Source organism: Lissotriton helveticus, chromosome 5_1, assembly GCF_964261635.1.
Source record: "Lissotriton helveticus chromosome 5_1, aLisHel1.1, whole genome shotgun sequence".
In the NCBI taxonomy this organism is placed as follows: domain Eukaryota; kingdom Metazoa; phylum Chordata; class Amphibia; order Caudata; family Salamandridae; genus Lissotriton; species Lissotriton helveticus.
Window position 1 is genome coordinate 172,153,549 of NC_136065.1, and position 24,534 is coordinate 172,178,082.

The 24,534-nt window shown below is 45.2% G+C and overlaps 1 protein-coding gene across 4 annotated transcripts in view; it reads left to right on the forward strand.

Moving 5' to 3' along the window:
• The window catches only part of MORN5 (MORN repeat containing 5), a 132,596-nt gene that overhangs the window by 10,729 nt on the left and 97,333 nt on the right, over positions 1 to 24,534 (forward strand). The window contains exons 2-3 of one of the 4 annotated variants that reach the window (XM_078640838.1): positions 10,384 to 10,506; positions 10,591 to 10,725. The exons of 1 other annotated variant lie outside the window; for it this stretch is intronic. The gene's annotated coding sequence lies outside the window, so the exon portion shown is untranslated. The remainder of the gene's footprint in view (positions 1 to 10,383; positions 10,507 to 10,590; positions 10,726 to 24,534) is intronic. 2 more of the 4 variants (XM_078640839.1, XM_078640841.1) reach the window with 2 other exon arrangements.

A 24,534-nucleotide genomic window follows, 5' to 3' on the forward strand; every position in this document is an offset into this window, starting at 1 on the left:
GCAAGGATCTAATGGTGATCCCAATTTGGTTTCCTGAATTAGTTTTCCCACAAGCTCACCAGATACTTGTGGAAAGATCAACAGCTCACTCTTTTGAGTCTCGGTGATGGAGGGCACTTCGTTTGCCATGAATGCCTTAAAATACAAAAATGTAAGAGCAGACTGTCTGTCAAGACTGCCCATTCAGGATGATTCTAAAGAGGACATGAGTCATGAGGAGTGTGTTGTTGCATTAGTGGACGAGGTTGTTTCTAAATCTGCTTCTGTCTCACATGAAGAATGGCTGAAGGCCTCTATATTGGAATCTGTCTTGGTCACTGTGGCTGATTTTTTGAAAAAGGGTTGGCCCAAAGCAAGAAGTGTGGAATCTTCATTGCATCCTTTTATACAAGTGGCTGATGAACTGGCAATGGTTGAAGGTGTGTTAGTGAGAGGAGAGCGTTGTGTCTCACCCTCTTCTCTCAGATCCTCCCTTATCAAGGAAGCTCAAGATGGTCATTCAGGGGTTTCAAGCACTTGCAAAGCTTTTATACAATATTTGTGGGGGCCGTCGTTGGAGGCACAAGTTGAAAATTTTGTTGAGCATTGCCCAACATGCTTTATGTCTGATAAGCACTGGAAGAGACATAAGACACCCCTAATGCCTGTTCCATTGCCTGAAGAAGCTTGGAGTAAGATTGTGTTGTATTTTGCAGGTCCTTTTGAGCTGTTACCTTCGAGACACCGCTTTCTTACAGAGGGCATAGATTATTTCAGCAAATGGGTCTATTTCAAATTCACATCGCATCCTGACACAGATTCAGTTATCAGGTTCTTGAGGAGTGGCCTGCCACGTGGTGCAGGGAAATGCTGTGTATGCTCTTTTACAATTATGGAGGATGCTGCAGCCAGCAGCACCATCTGCAATGGGAAAAGGCCAGGGTGCGCCCGCCAGTATGGCGGGCGCATCCTTATTGAGCTGGTGGGACCGCCGCATGTCTGGCGGGCGGTTCCATCACCGTTATGATGGCGGGCGGACTGATGTCCGCCCGCCATCATAATGAGCTCCAAGGTGATTAAGGAAGGTGTGCAAATAGCCATAGCGGCCAAGTTGGATGTGAAACAATACCTCAAGCAGGAGGTTTTGGAGTGTAAAGCGACACCACATTGCACTACGGGTATCACTCCATTCACGTTGTTGAGAGGGAGAGAAGTTAATTCCTCTCTCTTTGTTTCCTACGTGGTTGAAGGAACTACATAATATCAAGGATACTGATGTCAGTTTGTTGATCAAACAAAAAGTCATTCCACGTGTGGAAGAGAAACAGTTCAGAATGGCACAGGCTGGCAGACACAACATGTGTGATAGTGTTCCCAAGGTTGGTTATTACGTGTTAATTAAAAAAAACAGTCATGGTGAGAAAGGGAGAGTCAATGTTTTCTTCTCCACCTAAAGTATTAAGAGTTAGCAAGGGTTCAGTTATGTTGGAAGACAAAGGGTGGTGGAACGTGAGAAACCTTGTGAGACTGTCTCATCAGCAAGCTGATAGTGTCCACGCCACGTGTCAATGGAATTCTAAGTTCACCGAATAATTCATGTACTAGGTCTAGTGAAACTAAGATGCCCAGCAAATACAAAGATTATTTAATGTTATAATGTTCTTTATGTTTACTGCGCTTTTCCCCCTATTTTTGTCTTGTTGAGAGGGAAGGTGATGTAGTGTATGGCGGTGTGACTCACGGGGTGACTTGCGACTTGTTCAGTGTATTTGCTTTCGCGATCCCGAATCACACCACATGTTAGAAATGGGGTTTCTGGTTGGCTAGGGTATGCTCCTAAGCCAGGCAGAACCCACTACTCTAGTCAGGGCAAGGGAGTAACACGCTAAAGATAACCCGTGCTCACCCCCTTGGTAGCTTGGCAGGCTTATCCCAGAGGCAATGTGTAAAGCGTTTGCGCAACACACTCACACAGCAGCGACACACTAGGCACACAACAAAAGAAACTCGACACAAGGTGATATAAAAATAGCCTTTGTATTATCCATAAATACACATTAGAACACATACATTACACTGTGCCACCAGGCATTTGTCATGACTTCACAAGTATTATATACCAATAGGCCAACCCCCTTCTCTGGACTGCGCCTTGCTGGCCAGCCGAGTTGGGTCCCATTCCTGTTCCCACCAGTAAAGCGAAGAGTCTAGGTATCTGGCTCAATGATCGCCTATTCCTAAGCAATCAAATCAACGCAGTGATTTCCTCCTCTTACAATACCTTGAGAATACTCATAAAAATATTAGTTTTCCTGCCCTTGTCAGTCAGGAAATCAGTTATTTCTACCTTGGTATTGTCCAAGACCGACTACTACAATGGCCTCTACATCTGCCTACAAGCTCAACACCTGAACAAATTGCAAATCCTTCAGAACTCTGCAGCTAGACTTTTACTGGATTTGCCTAGGCACCATTCTGTTTCCTCCGCTCTTAACGACCTTCACTGTCTGAGAGTCAAAAACAGAATTACGTTTAAGGCCCTTTGTCTTACTTATACGGCCCTCCACGATTCTGGACCTTCCTTTCTGACGAAAGCACTATCATGGTATATCCCATCTAGAAACCTAAGATCTACATTCAGAATAAACCCCATTAGATTTAAAAAAATCTAAATGGGCAGTAGCAGCTTTTCTGTGCGAGCAGCTACATCCTGGAATCTCCTTCTTCTGAATCTCAGGTCAGCTCCTTCCCTATCCCAATTTAGGAATTTTGGAAGACTTGGCTCTTCAATCAGTAGATCTTTTTTTTCCCCCACGGATAGTTGCTTACAGGATCAGTGCCAAGACACCTCCGGGTACATTTTGCACTTTTACAAATTAGATAACATAACATAACAATCGGGCCACTCTCATAGTCACATAAATCACAGTCAGTTAGGGCAACCAGTAACTACTGGTAAGAGTGCACTTCGCACAACACATTATGCAAAACCTCAGCCACAATGCACCATCGTAAACACTTGCGGCAGGGCATCCATCATAAATACCTCATGCCTCCTTTAGACATATGCAGATCACCATTCGGGTGCCAACCTTGGCAATTAGCCTGCCATGCATGTGAACCTCAGGCCTTAGACATAACCATGTTCACTGAGCTTAATCCGCAATGTGCAAGGGAAAAGGGATGCCACAATTCAGGTGTCCCCCAAAGTACCAGGTACTACCCCGTAGGGGTGGCTGTGATCCCTTTGACCCCCCTACAAACATGAGGCTTCCAACTAGCCCCTAGATGCAAATAGAGCAAAAACAATGCTCTGCACAGGTCCGCAATGGGACCTCGGCCCACAGACACGGACCCAAGGACTAGCGGGGCAGCTTGTCCAGAGCCCTCGGGCCCTCATGGATGGCTGCAGGAAATGTGCAAGTGGGCGGTCTCACTTTCTCACTACAGCGAAGTGCCTCCACTGTGGCGCTCCCGTGGTCGGATTGCTCGGGCCCTGGGAACGTTGGGCCCTGGCTTCTGGAAGGCCGTCAGCAATGGAGCGATGCTTCCACCAACTCGGCTCCTTTTCCTCCCGGGATAGACACGAAGCCCAAGAGGCTCTGTCTCGATCGTGTTGCCGGCCCCGTCCACAAATAGGCTCAGGCAGCATGCGGGGCTCTCCTCTTCCTCACAGTAGCCCCGCCCATGACCAGACTTCGTCCGCCTGACTTCCAGGTACGCGCCACGGCTGCTCTCGCCGCGTTCGAAGTAAGAGCCCACTTCTCGGGCTCAGAAGACAAAATATGAAGCATTCGCAGGGCACTTCCGGTGTGTGGACACCACACTTTTCCCACTTATAAGGGGAGCGCTCCCTGCGCTTGACAACTAAACGCCTCCTCCCAGGGGGAGGAGGGAGCGCAGCTCTCCCTCAGCGCTGTCTCCCTTTCTTCTAAGTTGACAAAAACAAGGACCCCCAATTACGAAATATATATATACATTTTAATATTAATAGTTTGTTTTTTTATTCCCAAACCGGAAATTACATAGTGCATTACATTACAATACATTTCAATATTATATTTATATATAATCATAAAAAATCAACATAAAAAGTGGCAAGAAAATCTCGATATTGTCTCCGACGCGCGTTTCGTCGTACAACACGCCTTCTTCAGGAATAGCCACAATCAAACACTATTATTATTAAAATGTATCTATATTTCGTAATTATTGCTGTTCTATTTTTTCATATATTGCATACTGTTTTATTTCATTATCTATCTCGAGTCTGACATTCTAGATTGCCTAGGATTGATATTTTTCAAACAGTTTTATCCCTGTCTTAGGAATCATTTTATTCTACGTTCAGGGGGTCCTTGTTTTTCTCAACTATATTACCCACAGCTTGTCTGTGCAGGGCTGGTTTTCACATTCTGTGATTATTTATCAATTTATTTATCAATTTTTGATTGTGCAGTGTCTGAGTACTCATTTATCTATAGATATACTGTTTATTGTTTTTTTTTATTTCTGAGACACCTTATTATTATCACTGTACTGTCTTTAGCAGAATATGGCCCAATTAAAACATTTGGCTTCTCAGATGAGGAGTTTGCAATACTCGTAGGAACCAGCAATTCTTTTGGAAATAGCTCTAAGAATAATATTCATAGTAATGAAGAGATGAATAAATTAATAGACCTTAAGAAAAAATTTAAGAGAATGAAAGCACAAGGTGAGTACATGTTGGCATACTTAAGAGCAGGTATAATACCAAATGGCCTCCTTGTTCGTAATATCCCAGGTCTCTTTGTTCACTATAAACAATTTTTAGAGAAATGGAGCATGATTGCGAGCCGATGCTCCCGAGACTTAATGATATTGATCATTGAGACAGCGAAATAACTTGCTGCTTCATTAAAAATTGAATTGGATGAGTTAGAAGATAAAATTTAAAAATCTAACAGTGTTGAGGAAGCTATGGAAAAATTGGAAGAATCTAATAAAGAATTGGAATCCTTCGCTAATTATCTTAATAAACGTAAAAGTGAAAAATTGGCGAAAGATACAAGATTTTACTCATAGGAAAACACGTATCCTTATCTAGGAGAAAATTTCTATAAACAAAATCATTACATGGAGGAGAATAGAAATAAACAACTAAGAGTAAATACATTTTCAGACACCTCCGAATCGGATGGTGAAGGCACAGCCTATTATGAACCTGAAACCAATTATAACTCTTTTCAAGCAAAACGTAATACACATCCGTCTTTTTTAGCCACATGTGGGTCACGCAGGGGGCGACAGAGAGTGATGTTTCAATCTCAAGTCAGAGGGAACTACCAGCAACAACATCACCATCAACAGCCGGACCCTCAATATCTGTTAGAGACACGCAACAGACAATACTGGAAACAGGGCATGTGATCCCTATTTTCAATCTATCTTCTCATGCCCTCAATACTAATAACATCAATCTCCTTTCCAAAGGTCTCTCTTTCATCCCCCACACGCATCTCAACAAGTTTGAATTATATCAATACATTATCTCATTCTTCAGAAGAGTGAGATTGAAGAAGTTTTTTGCTGTTGATAGTGATCTAAATACCAACATTAGAGTAGATAGACAGCTAGCGCTTCCCTCCATGTTTACTACCTCCTTGGATCAATTGGGCCCGGAAGTGGCTGCTTTTGAATTAGTAGTTTTACAACGATTTGAACAAGTACTTTCTTTCATTCCTAAACCTCTCTATAACTTAAAAAAAAGAGGAATTCATAGCTCTAAACTATCTGGCCAAACACAATACATTAACCATCAAGAGCTGCGATAAAGGTGGGGGGATAGTAGTCATCAATAGTGAAGACTGCGAGTACAAAATGAATACTATGCTGAACGATAGTAATTTCTATCTAAAGATTAAGCAAAATCCCCTAGTTAAAATATCGAAGAGTATTCAAACACTATCCCATCAGGCCTTTCTATCAGGAGAGATCACCTCCAAGGAATATGATTTTATAAATTTTAATAAAGGCAAAACGGCTTGCATTTATGGTTTGCCAAAAATGCACAAGAACTTATATGACCCCCCTTACATGTTATGTTATGTTATGTTATGTTAATAGTTTTCTAGAGCGCACAGCTGCCCCAGCAAAGGGGCGTCCCGGCGCTATCAGATCTATACACACACCAATCTGAAAAGGAAGGACCACGCAGCCCTATCCCTAGCCTAAACAGAAGAGAAAAGAAAGGTTTTGATGGCCTTACGAAAGACAAGCAAATCCTCCAAGCTCCGTATATGCAGAGGCAGAGAATTGCAGAGCTTAGCAGCCAAAAGACGAAAAGACCGACCTCCTGCCCGACAGCGTTTGAACCGTGGGACAGGCACCATGAACTGTCCGAGGGAGCGCAGCTGACGCTGAGGGATATAAAGGCTTAACAGCTCGCACAGGAGTGATGGGCTATTCAGTTTTAGAATCTTGAAAGACAGACAAAGAGCTTTAAACTGGATCCGTTTATCGATCGGACGCCAGTGTAGTCCTTAAATGGAAGCTCTGACCGAGCAATGCCGAGGAAGACCTATTAGTGTTCTAACTGCAGAGTTTTGAACTCGCTGTAGTCGCTGAATTTCCGCTTTATTGGCCCCTAAAAGTAGAGAGCTGGCGTAGTCTAGGCGCGATAGTATTGTGGATTGCACAATAAGCTTTCGGACCACAGGATCAAAAATTTTAATAGGGGTTTCAGACCCCTTATTAGTCCTATACAGGTAGCAGCGACTTTCTTCGTATGGATCTGGAAACTAAGCTTAGAATCCATCCAGACCCCGATGTTTTTTACCTCCGATTTAGGCGTAGGCATGGGGCCAAGGAATGCTGGCCACCAGTGCTCATTCCAAAGAGCCACATTATTTCCTACCAGCAAAACCTCTGTTTTAATAGTATCCACGATTGGTACTGTAACTGAACCTATGTCAAAATTCATTGACTTCCATTTACGCCCCTTTATTCCTAAAATATCCTCTTATATAAAAGACGCTGGGGAGATGACCAATAAGATTGAAAATATAGATTTTAACCCTCAGAAAGATATTATGGTGACTCTTAATATAGAGTCACTTTACAGTAATATCCCCCAGAAAGAGGCATTAGAGGCTGCTAACTGGTTCATTGATGAGTTTCATATTCCATACCCGAAATCCTTTATTTTAGCTTGTCTGAAAATAGTTCTGTCTGAGAATATTTTCGAATTTGGCCATACTCTATATCGCCAAATTAAAGGCGTAAGTATGGGTGCCTCTGAGGCACCATCCATAGCAAATATCTATATGGCAGCCTTCGAAAAGAAACTTATATACAATGAAATTTCTCTGTTTTTTGAGTCAGTCTCCCACTGGTCCAGGTATATAGATGATATTTTCTTTATCTGGACCAATGGGGACGACTCATTAACACCATGGCTGCTGGAGTCATTCATCTGCTGTGCTGGGCCCTAATGTAAATCGGTGTGGTCATGACGAGCTCTGCTCAGCTCAGCTCAGCTCAGCTCGTCATGAGCACACGAGAGGTGTACCTCATGACGAGCTGAGCTCGTCATGAGCATAGAAGGGGTTAACTGAGTTTCTCGAATGGCTTAATGCAATAGATCAAAATTTAAAATGTACGGCCCAGAAAAGTATAGAAAAGGTAAAATTCTTAGACATCATCATAAGACATCAAAATTAAACTTTGGAAGTTGACCTCTTTATAAAGCCAACTACTAGGAATACTTTATTGCACTTCACTAGTTTCCACCTTCGGAATCAAAAACAAAGTATCCCCTTCTCTCAATTCCTGAGAGGACGCAGGAATTGTTCTAACATCAAAGATTTCGATAGACAAGCTGCTATCATGAGGACCAAGTTCGTGGAAAGAGGTTATCCGCATCGGCTGGTAAACGAGCTAGGTTTTTTGACCGTGACCATCTATTGCGTACTAAAAAAGGCACGGATAAATCTAGAGTCGCTCCGGATCCGCCACGGATTCCACGTGGGGGTAAGTGTAGCAGGCAGAGACCGCACGCCGTTCGGGTCCCTGACTCCTCTGTGCAGGTCCCACAGGAGCAGACTGCGGGGCACCTTAGGGATACTCTTAGGGTTGCATCACTTGAAGCAGGACCATTTGGCCTGCCTATCACAGACCAATCAAGTTAAGGTTGTATACAAGTTTTTTAATTCACTGTGTAGTACTAGACACTAAGGTCCTGAGGAATTGCTAGATTAGCAAGAAACATGTCGACCTAACCAGAGGGTTGCAGATACCTTCGCCACTTACTTCCGTAGCGTCTATCTCCCCTCCCACTTTTTTAACCAAGGGAGTCAGCCACGCTATTAAAAATCCTTGTGGACTGACTAACCTTTTGTAACCACCACCACCTTCTCACGACTACACACTTTTTCTGCCCTCTCACACGCATGCACCATATGGCTGGAACAAAAGATCTCCGCTAAAGAGCCCCTCCGGGGGTGCCCATCAGACATTGCAGCGCCAGTCTGACGAGGAGCAGGACCCATATGATGAAGCATGACACCTAGCTTGCTGGGTGTGTGAGGGTTCTAGTTCCCAAGAGGAAAATTTCCCTTTCTCCTTTTCCTCTTGGCTTTCTCTACACACATACACACTTTTCCTTTCTAGTCCTTCTGGGGAACTTTGTGCCTTATTTTGCTACTATGATCAACAATTGGTCTGCGTGACTCGACATTCCACTGTGGACTCCAAAGTTAAACAAATCATTAATGCAAATTGGTATATTTTAAATAGTAACCCAGATCAGTAATTGAAATTGATGAAACCAATGTTTGCCCATCGACAAAACAAAAATATTAAAGATATGATTGTGCACTCCCGGTTTGGATTGGACTCAAAAGATACATTCCATTGTCAGAAATCAATTAATGGAAATAGACCAATCAGAGGAACTGTTAAATGCTCCTCATGTAAATCATGTAATTCAATTTTAGAAGGAGAAACCTTTGTCCACAATGGCTATACCATCAGAGCCTCTAATATGTGGAACAGTAAGACTCAAAATATTGTCTACCTAATTCTTTGCCCATGCCAGTTAGGGTATGTAGCCGAATCGTCAAGGGCAATTCAAACTAGCCTTACAGAACAGCGCTCTGCTATCAGAACAGCTAAACTGTTGGCACCATTAGTTAAACATTTCATTGAAAAAAACATAGACCAGAAGACATCAGATGGAGAATTCTTGAAAAAATAAATATTGCAGATAATAAAGGTGGCCAAAAAATTCGCAAAAAACGTCAGTTTGTTTGGATTTTTTTGCTCAATACCTTCAAAAAAGGTTTGAACAGTGAGATACCGTGGGAGAACGCCTTGATCTAACCCATGATCGATCGCAAAGGTTTTTTGTGTTAGAATGAGTTGCCACACTGCTTTAAGCAGAATTTTGTTCTGCGATTTTAACTATCTTCAATACATATGAATAGGAATGTATATACACAAAGGTTGTTGGATTTTGTTATATTTTCGCTCTATTGAGGAGAATATTGTCCTCTCTGTATTTTCGACGTTAAGATCTTTGAAGACGTAAGAGTATTGAATGGTTGCATTCACACTTTTTTAAACTGCTAATATCTCGTCCTATAGTCTCAATACTTGTTATTTTATAAGCCAGGCTATATGTCAATACGTTCAAGGGAGGACCTTTCAATGTTCGCCTTGAGCGTTCTAGTTCTTTGTCCTTGGGGGACAGAGACCTTTTTTTTATGTTCGGTATCATGAATTTCTCATACGTCTGAATATCGAATAATTATAAGTGCATTTATTATGTAGAATCGTTATAATTTGTTTTTTAATATAGGAATGCATTTTGCCTCCTTTTTCAATAATTCCAATCGTATTGGTCTATACATTTTCACGTCGTACCTCGGAGTGTACGACTCGAACACTCTAGTCTTTCTCTCATTAAAGTCATATGACTAACCATACACGTTAGGGTTCAGCGTATAAACAGCGCGCCCAACGAGTGAGAACTGTTTTATTGGTACCTCAAGATGCCGACTGCCATCTTCTGCACGGCAATATCGAAAATAGAAAAAGCCATATCAGGTACATGCTGCCGATACCATGTTGGTTTTCAGGTCCCAATAAAGGGTACAATGAAGGGTATTTAGAACCTGTCCTTTCTTTGATTTTTCTGGCTGCGAGGTCAAGTGGTTCCATAGAGCAACGGGTCTACTCCACTAATAAGAAGACGCTATACGTCTCGTTTTTCCTGTTTACCTTGCTGCCATTTTCTGCATGGTAATATTAAGGGAGCTAGCAGCTAATTCAGGTATTTTTCGCTGATTTTGAGATGGAAATTAGGTCTATTTCAAATACAACAGAGGGTAATTGGTACCTGTTTTGTTTTGTATTTTTCAGGCTCTGAAGTTAAAAAATTTGTTTTAAAATTCCAGCTCCTCAATACGACATAGAAGACGTCAAACGTCTCTTTCACCTCGTTCCCTATGCATAGCAGCACCGTTTCACAGCTACTGTTATAAGGTGAAAACGATTTATAGTAACTATTGCTCTATTATTGATTTTTATTCAGAATGTATTTTGAGTGTTTGTTATAATTTCTTTTAGATTGTATTATTAAACAAGTCCTTCTAACAAAGACTGATCTACACAATCCAGTAGACGTCGTCTGTCCTCTGTTTAACTTATTCTAATCCCCATCTTGGGCATAACATTGTCAATCTTCTGTACGGACTACATCAGGTATACAAAATAAAGTTTTATGGCTAATATAGTCAGTTTTTTATTATTAGAATATCGTTTATGACTAAAGGTATCAGTTAAAGGCATAACCTGACATTCTTTATGAAAACGCCGAAGGTCGTCTGATATTATTTAATTATTGCCAACAACATAGGAAGTATAGCTTCTATATATAATAATAATATGATATATCTTGGAAGATAAATAAGGAATATATAATTAAGCCCTCTCTTTGTAGATATGAGTACTCAGACATTATTGTATTCTTAATATGCATTTATGAGAAACATACATTTATAGCTATTTATATGTATAGATGGTATGTGCATTCGATCAATAAGAGTGTAATCAGATATCTAAAGTTTTAATAGATTTAAATGAAATTATGTAATGTTTTTATGAATTAAAATTATGTATTTGACTAATTTTGAGAGTTTGATTGTGGCTGTTAGAACCTGGGATGTCAGGTCACCTAGGGTAGCCTGGCCTAGGGGTAAGACAAGCAATTCTAGAGGCACAAGTGTGAAGGTTGCAAACCACCCAATAGTAAATCCACGCAATAGCACACAAAAATAACACTACACCAAAGTATGGGAAAATAAGTACTGCTTTATAAAAATATAGCTCTGCTCTTTGGTTTCAAAATGTACAACTTAGGCATTTCAGTTTGTCTTGGAAACAATTACTATACTTTTAAACTACTAACACATTTTAGCAATCAGCAATTACAGTACCATACATTTAGTGACGCTCCATAACCTTATCTGGCAGGTAACACTTACACTTCTATAGGCTAGTTTAAATATGACCTGTACTCTACAGTTGATCTCAGAAATAGCAATAATACTTTTAAACTGCTACGCAAGTTATCAATTAATTTCAATAGTTCATTACATTTACACATGAACCATAACCATGTTTGGTAGATAACCCTTCTACTTTCATAGGACAGTTAACTATGCATTGCGCTTTACTTTGCTCCTCAGAAACTCTACTCCATCAGAGGGGGGGGGGGGCAAGCTGTCACTGACTGTCAAGAACCAGGGGTTTATTGAGACTTTTATATTCCTTGCACCCCACAGGTAACCAGGCTTCTTGAATCAGTCAGTTTGTAAAAGTTAGGCCACTCGTTTTCCAGGCCCTCCACCCTCTTCCTCTCACTCAGTACTGCTTACTTGTGAGGGCGGCCAGCAGGCAGTTCTTCCGCTTACCCACTGTGCCTCCCAACGCTTCTCCTCCGGTGGTCGGCCTCCTCGCCCCCTCGCAGAGGAGCGGAGACCCTCCCAGGTGCAACCCGGGCCGCTGTTACGGTGATTCCGCCACTCGAGCGACGGCTCCTCTGGTTTCCCTTCCCGCTCGCGCCAGCTCTCTCAGGAGGCGCTCGAGCAGGGAAGAGGTGTCTCCTCACACGCGACCAGCCGCCGAAGGGATCCCGACGCTCTCTCTCACTCTGGGCTGGGACGCGCACACTTCTGGGCATGCGCGAGGCGTTTACACTGCACCGCCTTGCTTCCAGACCCGCCTCCGCCGCGCTGGCTCCGCTGGCGAGACGCTGCTTCTTCTGGACCTGCTCGGTCCTAGGCCCCTCCTGCTCTAAGGAAGTGGTATCGCCTGGGGCATGCGCGCTAGCGCTCCAGAGTCAGTCAAAATACGATCTTGTTTCACCTCGGGGAAAATGCTGCCACAGCGTGCGATCGGTGCCCCAGGGGTCCCGCTCCTGTTTCACTCAAGAGAACGAGTTCCTAGCCCCTCGCTTCCCACCTAACAGGCTAGGAGACTTGCCACACACCACAGGGCCAGTCAGGGATAAGGAATTCTTGGAATTGTTCAGTGGAAGTACTTCCTTTCCACACTTTAGCGAGGAGGAGGGAATAATAAGGGGGGCTCCTTTAGAATAAAGCCACAGAGCTTCTCTTCAGCACTAATCCCCTATCCCTCCTTACTGAACAGACTAGGGGCACAGGGAAACTCCTAGTTCAGCTCCCAGGGCAGGGTTCTTCTCAGCTCCCAAGACTACTGGAATTAACCCTTTCACCTATCTGTCCAGGATCAGCAGGATGAACTAACTTGGCTAGGACAACAGGAAATGGGAGGTGGAAAAGCCTTGACAGAGGGCTACTCTTGTAGAGGAAACCACCCTTCAGGATCCTACCCCTACCAGACCTCAGCCTTCACTCTAGCTGCTCCTCACTGACAGACAAAATGCCTGTCCAGCATTCCGCCTTATATAGGCTGCCCCTCAGTGGTCCAGAATGGACCAGAAGGTTCTGGAACGCCCTATACTAGTCTATGGGCAAGTTCTGGGCTTGGCAGTTAGGGCAGTTGGTAGCCACCATTTTGTGGTTCCAACTTTTCCTGTCAGAACAGGCCTCTGGGCCTGAGGTGAAAGACTATGAGAGGAAAAAGAACACCTATCCCCTTGACCAACACCTAGAAAAAGTCAGTGGACAAAAATTATTAAGGGTATGAGGGGCAAAAAGGGGACACAATAAATAATAAGTTGGAGGGACTACGCAAAAAGCCAGACAGGTCTAACACGCGTCCCCCCCAGCTGAAAGTGGGGAGAACTACCCAACCCCTTGGGAGTCCTCATCACTAAGGCGGAAATACCTGGAGAGACCGTCTGCATTGGCGTGGTCCACTCCAGGCCGATGTTCCACCCGGAAGTCCATTCCCTGTAGGGAGATGGACCACCTCAACAGCTTGGGATTTTCCCCCTTCATTTGCATAAGCCAACGAAGGGGTCGGTGGTCAGTCTGAACCAGGAAGTGCGAGCCAAAGAGGTATGGCCGCAGCTTCTTCAGAGCCCACACCACCGCAAAAGCTTCCCTCTCAATTGCACTCCACTTCTGTTCCCGGGGAAGCAGTCTTCTGGATAAGAAGACTACAGGCTGATCCAGGCCCTCTTCATTTAGTTGCGATAACACTGCCCCAATGCCATGTTCTGATGCATCTGTTTGGACAATGAACTCCTTGGAGAAGTCTGGGGCCCTCAGGACCGGTGCTACACACATTGCCTGCTTCAACTTTTCAAAGGCTTGCTGACAAGCCTTCGTCCAAACTACCCGTCGAGGTTGTTTCTTGGAGGTGAGCTCCGTGAGGGGCGCTACTATAGTGCCATACCCCTTCACAAAGCGACGGTAGTAGCCTGTGAGGCCCAGGAAAGCTCGGACCTCAGTCTGTGTCTTGGGGGGTTCCCAGGCCATGATTGCCTCAATCTTTGCCTGCAGGGGCTGCACTGACCCCCTACCCACCAAGTGTCCAAGGTACACAACCGACCCCTGCCCAATCTGGCATTTGCTGGCCTTGATTGTCAATCCAGCCTTTTTCAGGGCCTTGAAAACTGCTTGCAAATGTTGCAAATGGTCCTCCCAACTGCTACTGAAGACAGCAATGTCATCCAGGTAGGCAGCAGAGAAACTCTCCATTCCAGAGAGGACCTGGTTCACCAGCCGCTGAAATGTGGCAGGGGCGTTCTTGAGCCCAAAGGGCATCACACAGAACTGGAAGTGTCCCTCAGGCGTGGAGAAGGCTGACCTTTCCCTTGCTCCATCTGTCAAGGAGATCTGCCAGTACCCTGAAGTGAGGTCAAAGGTACTCAGATATTGGGCAGCTCCTAGCCGGTCAATTAATTCATCCGCCCTAGGGATCGGATGAGCATCAGTCTTTGTCACTGAATTCAGTCCTCGGTAATCCACACAGAACCTCAGTTCGGGTGTGGTGCCTGGTGGTGCGGCTTTTGGCACTAGCACCACCGGACTGGACCAAGGGCTGTTGGAAGGTTCTATCACTCCTAGCTCTAGCATCTTGGCAACCTCGCCATGGATGCTAGCCTTCACCTTGTCTGACAGCCTGTAGGTCTTTGACTTCACTGGGGGGCTGTCTCCTGTGTCCACATCATGGGTACACAGGTGGGCTCTTCCCGGGACAAGGGAGAACAGCGAAGAGTACTGCTCCAATACCTGGCGGCAATCCTCTCGTTGCTCAGGAGTTAGGGATGGGGAGAGAATCACTCCCTCCACCGACCCATCCTTCTCTTGGAATGAAAAGAGATCAGGGAGAGGCTCGCTTTCTGCTTCCTCTTCCCCATCAGTCACCATCATTAAAATGACCTCGGGCCTGTGACCAGCTGTTGTTGGTGGATCTAAAGGCCCTACAATGTCGATGCCCACCCTTTCAAAGGGGGTGCTAACGACTGGAAGTGGTTCCAGGGGAGCCTTCAGCTTCACCCCTGTTTTCCCACTGGCCTGGCAGGATACACATGTCCGACAGTATGTGTTGGACGCCACTTTCATCTGAGGCCAGTAAAAGTGGAGGACAAGCCGTGCAAAGGTCTTGTCCTGGCCTAAGTGTCCTGCCAGTGGTATCGCATGAGCCAATTCCAGCAGAAAGGCTCGGAATTGTTGCGGGACTACCAAGGCCCTTGACGAACCAGGTAAGGGTACCTTGGGTTCACTGTAGAGGAGTCCATCCTCCCAGTAAATATGGTAGTGTCCCGTAACATCACCTGCTGCTTGGGCTTCAGCCTGTCGCCTCAGTCCCTCAAGGGTAGGGCACTCCCTCTGCCCCTTACAGAATTCCTCTCTGGTAGGACCTCCCTCCACATGCCACTCAGCAGGGATGGGTAAATCCTCCAGAGAGTCTACTTCCCCCTCCACGGACTCCTGGTCCACCACCGCAGGTGGCCGATCTGTCACATGGGGCGGGGAAGCCGGAGCAGGCTCTTCCTGTCTCCGGGTCTGTCCCTTTTTAGCAGCGGGTTGGGCCATTGTTCCAGGCTCCAACCCAGGCGAACTCCCTCTCCGGGCAGTCGCAGACCGTGTGCTTACACAGGCCCAGTCAGGTGTACCCAGCATCGCAGAATGCGTCCGGTATTCCACCTCTCTCCAAGTGTTGTGCTCCATGTCATTCCCCAACAGACAATCAACTGGCACGGCAGGGCTTACGGCAACTCGAAGTGAACCTGCAACCCCCTCCCACTCAAAGGGAACCTCAGCCACTGGATAGTGGCCCATTCTGCCATCAGCCATCGCGGCGGGGTGGAGTACATTAGGAACAACCTGCTCTGGAGACACCAGTTGACTTCTCACCGTAGTCATACTGGCTCCTGTATCTCTCAGAGCCTCCCCTCTCTGGCCATTGATGGTGACCCATTGCCCATACTTTGTAGTATTTGGGGGCACCTGGATCTTTGGAACCATCTCCCGCTCTCCCAGGGACACTAAGGTGACACCCGCCCACTCATCCCCCTTATCTAAGGGCAACTCCTCCCCGAGCGCTACACTAGCTACTCCCGGTGACTTTCCTCCGGTGGGAGGGGGTGGTCTCTTTGGGCATCTGACATCTCCCTTATAATGTCCAACACCACCACATTCAAAACAGTGGAGAACCCTTGGCTGCTGGCTTTGGCCAGGATTAGGGTTTCTGGGCGAGTTTGCCCTAGGGGTGAAACCTGCTCCCTTACCATGGAAATTATTTTGGGGACCTTTGGAGAACTCCTTATTTTTATCTTCCCCCTCCTTCTTCTGGGGGTGCCCTGTCCGGCTTTTTGAGAATCCCCTCCAGTCCCCTTTGAGGACACCCGGGTACTTGCCCAAGTGTCCGCCTCCTCTGCAAGCTTCCGGGGATTGGTCAGCTTGCTGTCCACCAGGTGTTGGCGCAACTCGGGAAAACATTTCTCGAGGAGGTGTTCTTTCAAAAATAGATTGTACAGCCCCTCATAATCTTTCACCTCGCTGCCCTTGACCCAACCCTCCAAAGCTTTCTTGGCGTAGTCTAAGAAGTCTACCCAATTCTGGGTACTCAGTTTGTGACTTCCCCTGAATTTCTGTCTGTATCTTTCAGGGGTAAGTCCAAACTTCTTCACCAGTGCCACCTTCATTGTAGGGTAGTGGGTTTGCTCATCCTGCTCCAGAGCCAACAAGGTGTCTCTGCCAGCAGGTGGCATGTATTTATACAGCCCACCCCCCCAGTGAGTTTCTAAGATCCCGTGAGCCCTTAGAGAAACTTCGTAGGCGGCCAGCCATTTGGCAATGTCATCGCCTTGGGTGTAACTAGCGATGACATCTTTGGGTAAATAGGGTCTGGGTTCCCTGGTGTTCACTTTATTTTCGCTGCCACCATTATCTGGATTGGGAGACCTTCGTATTAAGGCTTGTAGGTCCATCTCCTTGATGGCTCGCTCATGGGCTAACCTCCTGTCCTCCCTTTCCATATACATCCTAGCTAATTCCAACTTCGTTCTCCTCTCCTCCCTCCTATCTTCTAGCTCGGCGTCAGTTAAACCCCTCTCTGAGACGCTGCTGCCCGCCCTCGAAGGTGTCCTGGGACCTGTCAGCAGATTCCCCCTTCTAGCTTGGTTCAACATTGCAATCTCAAGGACAGTGTCCCCGTCACTCCCTTCGGTATCTGGTTCTTCCCTTAAATGAGCTTCCACCCATGCCCTTATGCTTGTCAGCAACTCGCCTTTCTTGGCACCTTTGTTAAAGAATACCCCTTGTTGCTGACACCATTCTCTGAGTTGGGTCACAGTATTGGATTCTAGCTCTTTAAAATTCAATTCCATCTTTCACTATGGAATAAAATTAACACACAGGAGAAAACCAAGAAGTGACCTGAGGTTAACCTCCACCCACCACCAGAAATAAATTTGGAAAAAACAAAATTCAAATTAGGAGGGCCGCAAGGAGAAAACTCCTGGTGTAGGTCAGTGTATTGCGTTGAATTACTAATGAGTAGCTGCAACCAAGTCAGAATCCCACCGCTAGGCACCAAATGTTAGAACCTGGGATGTCAGGTCACCTAGGGTAGCCTGGCCTAGGGGTAAGACAAGCAATTCTAGAGGCACAAGTGTGAAGGTTGCAAACCACCCAATAGTAAATCCACGCAATAGCACACAAAAATAACACTACACCAAAGTATGGGAAAATAAGTACTGCTTTATAAAAATATAGCTCTGCTCTTTGGTTTCAAAATGTACAACTTAGGCATTTCAGTTTGTCTTGGAAACAATTACTATACTCTTAAACTACTAACACATTTTAGCAATCAGCAATTACAGTACCATACATTTAGTCACGCTCCATAACCTTATCTGGCAGGTAACACTTACACTTCTATAGGCTAGTTTAAATATGACCTGTACTCTACAGGTGATCTCAGAAATAGCAATAATACTTTTAAACTGCTACGCAAGTTATCAATTAATTTCAATAGTTCATTACATTTACACATGCACCATAACCATGTTTGGTAGATAACCCTTCTACTTTCATAGGACAGTTAACTATGCATTGCGCTTTACTTTGCTCCTCAGAAACTCTACTCCATCAGAGGGGGGGGGGCAAGCTGTCACTGACTGTCAAGAACCAGGGGTTTATTGAGACTTTTATATTCCTAGCACCCCACAGGTAACCAGGCTTCTTGAATCAGTCAGTTTGTAAAAGTTAGGCCACTCGTTTTCCAGGCCCTCCACCCTCTTCCTCTCACTCAGTACTGCTTACTTGTGAGGGCGGCCAGCAGGCGGTTCTTCCGCTTACCCACTGTGCCTCCCAACGCTTCTCCTCCGGTGGTCGGCCTCCTCGCCCCCTCGCAGAGGAGCGGAGACCCTCCCAGGTGCAACCCGGGCCGTGGTTACGGTGATTCCGCCACTCGAGCGACGGCTCCTCTGGTTTCCCTTCCCGCTCGCGCCAGCTCTCTCAGGAGGCGCTCGAGCAGGGAAGAGGTGTCTCCTCACACGCGACCAGCCGCCGAAGGGATCCCGACGCTCTCTCTCACTCTGGGCTGGGACGCGCACACTTCTGGGCATGCGCGAGGCGTTTACACTGCACCGCCTTGCTTCCAGACCCGCCTCCGCCGCGCTGGCTCCGCTTGCGAGACGCTGCTTCTTCTGGACCTGCTCGGTCCTAGGCCCCTTCTGTTCTAAGGAAGTGGGATCGCCTGGGGCATGCGCGCTAGCGCTCCAGAGTCAGTCAAAATACGATCTTGTTTCACCTCGGGGAAAATGCTGCCACAGCGCGCGATCGGTGCCCCAGGGGTCCCGCTCCTGTTTCACTCAAGAGAACGAGTTCCTAGCCCCTCGCTTCCCACCTAACAGGCTAGGAGACTTGCCACACACCACAGGGCCAGTCAGGGGTAAGGAATTCTTGGAATTGTTCAGTGGAAGTACTTCCTTTCCACACTTTAGCGAGGAGGAGGGAATAATAAGGGGGGCTCCTTTAGAATAAAGCCACAGAGCTTCTCTTCAGCACTAATCCCCTATCCCTCCTTACTGAACAGACTAGGGGCACAGGGAAACTCCTAGTTCAGCTCCCAGGGCAGGGTTCTTCTCAGCTCCCAAGACTACTGGAATTAACCCTTTCACCTATCTGTCCAGGATCAGCAGGATGAACTAACTTGGCTAGGACAACAGGAAATGGGAGGTGGAAAAGCCTTGACAGAGGGCTACTCTTGTAGATGAAACCACCCTTCAGGATCCTACCCCTACCAGACCTCAGCCTTCACTCTAGCTGCTCCTCACTGACAGACAAAATGGCTGTCCAGCATTCCGCCTTATATAGGCTGCCCCTCAGTGGTCCAGAATGGACCAGAAGGTTCTGGAACGCCCTATACTAGTCTATGGGCAAGTTCTGGGCTTGGCAGTTAGGGCAGTTGGTAGCCACCATTTTGTGGTTCCAACTTTTCCTGTCAGAACAGGCCTCTGGGCCTGAGGTGAAAGACTATGAGAGGAAAAAGAACACCTATCCCCTTGACCAACACCTAGAAAAAGTCAGTGGACAAAAATTATTAAGGGTATGAGGGGCAAAAAGGGGACAAAATAAATAATAATTTGGAGGGACTACGCAAAAAGCCAGACAGGTCTAACAGTGGCTATTCCTGAAGAAGGAGTGTTGTACGCCGAAACGCGCGTCGGAGACAATATCGAGATTTACTTGCCACTCTATATGTTGATTTTTTATGATTATATATGAATATAATATTGAAACGTATTGTATTGTAATGCACTATGTAATTTCCAGTTTGGGAATTTAAAAAAAACAACTATTATTAATAAAATTTATATATATTTCGTAATGATTGCTGTTCTATTTTTTCATATATTGCATACTGTTTTTTTATTTTCTATCTTGAGTCTGACATTCTAGATTGCCTAGGATTGATATTTTTCAAACACCATCACTTTCTTCTAAGGCCAGCCACACAGCCCCTGTAAATACCCAGAGACTAGGCTCAGGCAGGCCAGCGCACTGGGTCTCTTCAACAGATCAACAGTCCCTTCAGCTGCCCAGCGGGCAGCAGGTCAGCTCCCAGCGCCGGTTCCTCCTGGCACACTGCACACGCAGTGTACTCACCTCCGTCCAGTTCCAGAAGAAGTTTAACAAGTTCAAAAGCTCAACAGTCATGGGGTCACAGCCCCAATATTTATAGTACTAACAGTCTTTGTTCTCTTCTGGTAGAGAGCTCTGAGCCCAATCCAAACCAGTTCTGGGGCACTTTAACAATATCATTACACTGCACAACACTCCTATTGTAAGTGTAAGCCCAGACACACCACATGGGGCGGAGCCATCATTGTGGAAGGCAGGCACAGCCCTATTCAGATGCAGGTGCTACTCCTCCCACCACTCCCAAAGCAGACCAGGACTATTCAACCTAGTGCTGACTCATCCAGATTCTCTGGCACCACTGCACATCCCCAGCCGCTGTCACTCCAAAGCCAGGCAGTCAATACGCATACTAGCAGAGGACCAAAGACACATAGCACACAATAATAATAATAATAATAAAGAAATGTATAAAGCGCATGGTTACGCCATCTCTGCGTGTCCCCGCGCTGAGTGAAAGGGAAGTGGCAGTTTTCCGCATCTGATGTCCAGCTTATTGCCAACCGTAGAACAGATATGTTTTGAGCATCTTTCTAAATTCAACTTCAGAGCTCTCCATCCTGAGTTTTAGAGGGAGCTTGTTCCAGTTCTGAGCTGCCAAGAGCCTAAAGGAACGGCCCCCCATTCTGGCCTTCCTTACCTTCGGAATTACCAGCAGCCCAGTTCCACTGGATCTAAGAGATCTCCCTGGCACATACCTGGTGACCAAGTCACTCAGATAGGAAGGGCCACAGTTCTGGGAAATACGGTGACAGGTGTAAAATGCCTTAAACATAACTCTTTCCTTAACTGGGAGTCAGTGCAATGAGTCAAGAGCTTTTTTTTAAGCCGCCCTCCTAGGAAATGCCTACTTCTAAAAGTGGCATTTCTAAAATAGTAAAAATAAATCAGCTAACACCAATACACAGCATTTATCACCACTATTCCAAACATACCAAACTTGATCACGCTATCCCTCTCATATCGGGAATTACCACTGAAGCACATATCAGGGAATCGCCAAAGCATCCCTATGAGCGGGCAGCCAAATAGGCTGTTTGTCACTATCAGGCCATTTCACACAGTTAAGGCACATGAGCTACCTTTTACCTACACCGCACCCTGCCCATAGGGCTAGCTATTGCCTACCTTACGGATGACATATATGTAGTAAAAGGAGAGTCACAGATGTGGCAACCACTTTATGTCCCATGTCACAGCAGCAGTAAACTGCACGTGCAGGCCCTGCAGTGGCAGAGGTCTGATGCAGGTTTGAAAGGCTACTTTGGTGGGTGGCGCAAGCAGCGCTGCACGCCCACCAGTAGCATTTAATTTACTGGCCCTGGGTATATGAGATACCACTGTATAAGGGACTGAGAGGTAAATTAAATATGCCAAATAGGTGTAGACCAATCTCACCAAGTTTATCATAGAGAGCACATGCACTTTAGCACTGATCAAAATACAGAAGGAAGGCAAAAAGGTCTGGGACGACCTTGCAAAAAGGGCCAAGTCTAACAATGTTATGTTTTGAATGTATGCCCATGCGGGCTGAGAACGATCAGCGGGAATTCCAACTTGCTCAATCAGTTATTGTTGGGATCGCTGCTGTGCTGTCGCTGACGTCGTGGGTGATGTAGTAACTTGGAATAAATCCTGTTATATTTTACCTGCTTTGAGTTCCTGGATTTATTTCACCCATGACAGTGTACACGGTGGGTGCGTTCTGAAACCGACTGCTAGGCAGTTAGAGACAGATTGACACTGTACATGGACGTTTTCTCTGGGTTCCTACTTCTTGAATAAAAGTACAAGAAAAGGATTTACTCTTGCCTCAGCTTGTTTATTCCCACGTCTGCACCAACTTTCCAGTGACCCAGTTGAAGTTTAACATATAATTCAGTATTGTTTGGCATCATGCTGGCTTGAAGTAGCTGGAAATGGGCAATCAAATTCAAATTTGTTCTATACAAGAGACCTAAAATATGTTTTGCCCAGAGCCTCTAAAAATCTTAAAATAACACTGAGAGAAAGTCAAGCCTGATACTACAATGACAGACTCAAGGCACAGACAACCCTCCCATGACAGATGTCGATAAGTACAGAGCAAAGTACAGAGCGAAGGTGGTGCTACTGTGACAGGTGGTGTGATAAGTGTAGTTCTACTATGGAACTAGTTGGTTGACAAGTGGATGGGGCATCCTTGTAGAGAAGTCCTACTACTTGCTCTTCCCCTTGTTTCTGGAATAAACGACTTCTAGTTACTACTACAGTGTCCTTGTTATTACAATTTGGCGATGACTAGAGAACTGAAGTACTCACCAGTTATAAGCAGTGTTCCAGTGCCGCCTGAGCAGCTCTCTAGTACCGCAGTTGCTGTTAACCAAGGTTGTCTTGGGTTATTGCTAGGAAAGCTGTGACTTACACTCTTTACAACCAATTTCATATTAGGTACACGGTGATACAGACACCCTGCACATTTGTTTTTAATAGTGTGCCACAGTCATGAAGGGTTTACTCACCTTCAATGTTGAAAGTTACATTTCAGGAACCGCGGTGACACGCATACCTTATATAGCTCAATTGCCTGTCTATTTTCAATGCTATATTTTGTTTTGGTGAATATTGTTATATTTGCATACATTTAAGTATACTGATTTTGTAACCATGTCTGCCCAAACATTCTCGCTCACTCCACCATTACGGTTTCTTCCATGCCCTGGGGTACCCCAAATGAAAGTGGAAAGAGTATTTCTTGAATTACATTTCGCCTATAGAAGAGGAAGGTTCAGAAGATTTTCCAGTGTCTAGCAAGAAGAGAATTCCTTTGCATGGTTTGGTTCTGGAAGGGTTACAGGTATTCAACCAAATGGAAAAGAGATCTAGGTCAGGGTAAGGTCAACATGTATTTTTGACCTGTGTTAGAGGATCTTGATAATTATTATGAACCATGCTTTTGCGCTGCTATAGATAGTTTAAATTTTTTCCAGTTGTACCTATTGATGACTATGTGTCAGCACTAAAGAAACTGTGACAATTTCATGTAGGTTTGGCGTGTTGCATGATGAGTTAATACGTGATCAGATTATCATGCACACCAACGACTCACACTTGCAGGAAAGACTGTGGGTAAACGGAGAATCATCTTTAAAAGATATCATTGTGTTGGTCAAGAAACATAGAAGATGTGCTAAGGCTACCACGAACACCTCTTCTATGTTGAATCTAAAGAGAAAGAAAATACGACTGTTTGTAAAATATCCAAAATGTGCATCACTAAAGGGAAAGATAATAAAGGGTTTAAATAGAAAGCTAAACGGTCCTTTTCAGGATAAGAACAGGAGCTGTTTTACATGGGGCAGCAAGGTTCATCTTGCAAAATATAAGAGTTGCCCTGCCTTCAGAGCTAAATGGTTGTTTTGTGCAGTGGTGGGACATTATGCAAAAGTGTGCTGGAAGAAAAGCAAGATGCACAGGGTGTAAGACTGGTTGCCGAAGGATCAGACTCTGAAAACTCAGCTGAAGACAATGGTGTTAATGCTGAATGTGTGGTACTAAATTTAGATAAATCAAGCAAAAACAAACCAGTGTGCAACATGACTATTGGGGTTGTAAGCATTGCTATTGTAGCAGATTCTGGTTGCCTTATACCATCATCAATAAGGATGTGTGAAGGGTACAATTTGCAAGTTTTGGGAGTCCAATGTAGTGAAACGAATATACATCCTTTTACTTTCATGGAAGAGAATATCCCTATGTTAGGGTAGAGACTATTAAACATTGAGCAAGTTGTATGGTGCAGACGTGAGACCCTCTGTTTTGGGATTCGTAGATCAAAGAGCTTTGGATATCTTATTGAATCCGAACAGTGCTTATCAAGTACCTATACTTGAAGAATGAGAGCAGACTATGGTAAGAAAATTGAAGGAGGATTTTCCTGAAGTATTCTCTGGTGAAGTAGGGAGGTTGAAGAATTGTACATTGAATTGTGCTAAAAGAGGATGCCATTCCTAAGTGTCACAAGGTTAGGATCATACCGTTGAGTGTCAAAGATGAAGTTGTTTGTGAACTGAAAACATTGCAAATAAAGGGTAGTTTTGAACCTGTGGAGAGTGCTGAGTTGGTAGCACCTTTGGTGGTGGCCAGGAGGGCAAAAGGGAGGATTAGGCTGTACATTTATCTGAGACATTTCAATAAAAAAACTGTTGTTGATAAATTTCCCTTAGCCAAGGATCAGTGAATTACTAGCGATGACTAAGGATTCAAGCGGTTTTCCACTATTGACCTGACCTTGGCATACCACCAGGTGATGCTCCATCTTGAGAATAGGAATTTAACCATCTTTATCACACCCATGGGTTATTTTAGGTTTGTCTGCATACCTTTTGGGTTGCCATCAACCGCTGCAGTTTTTCAGAGGTTGATTTCCCAAATGCTAAAGGACAAG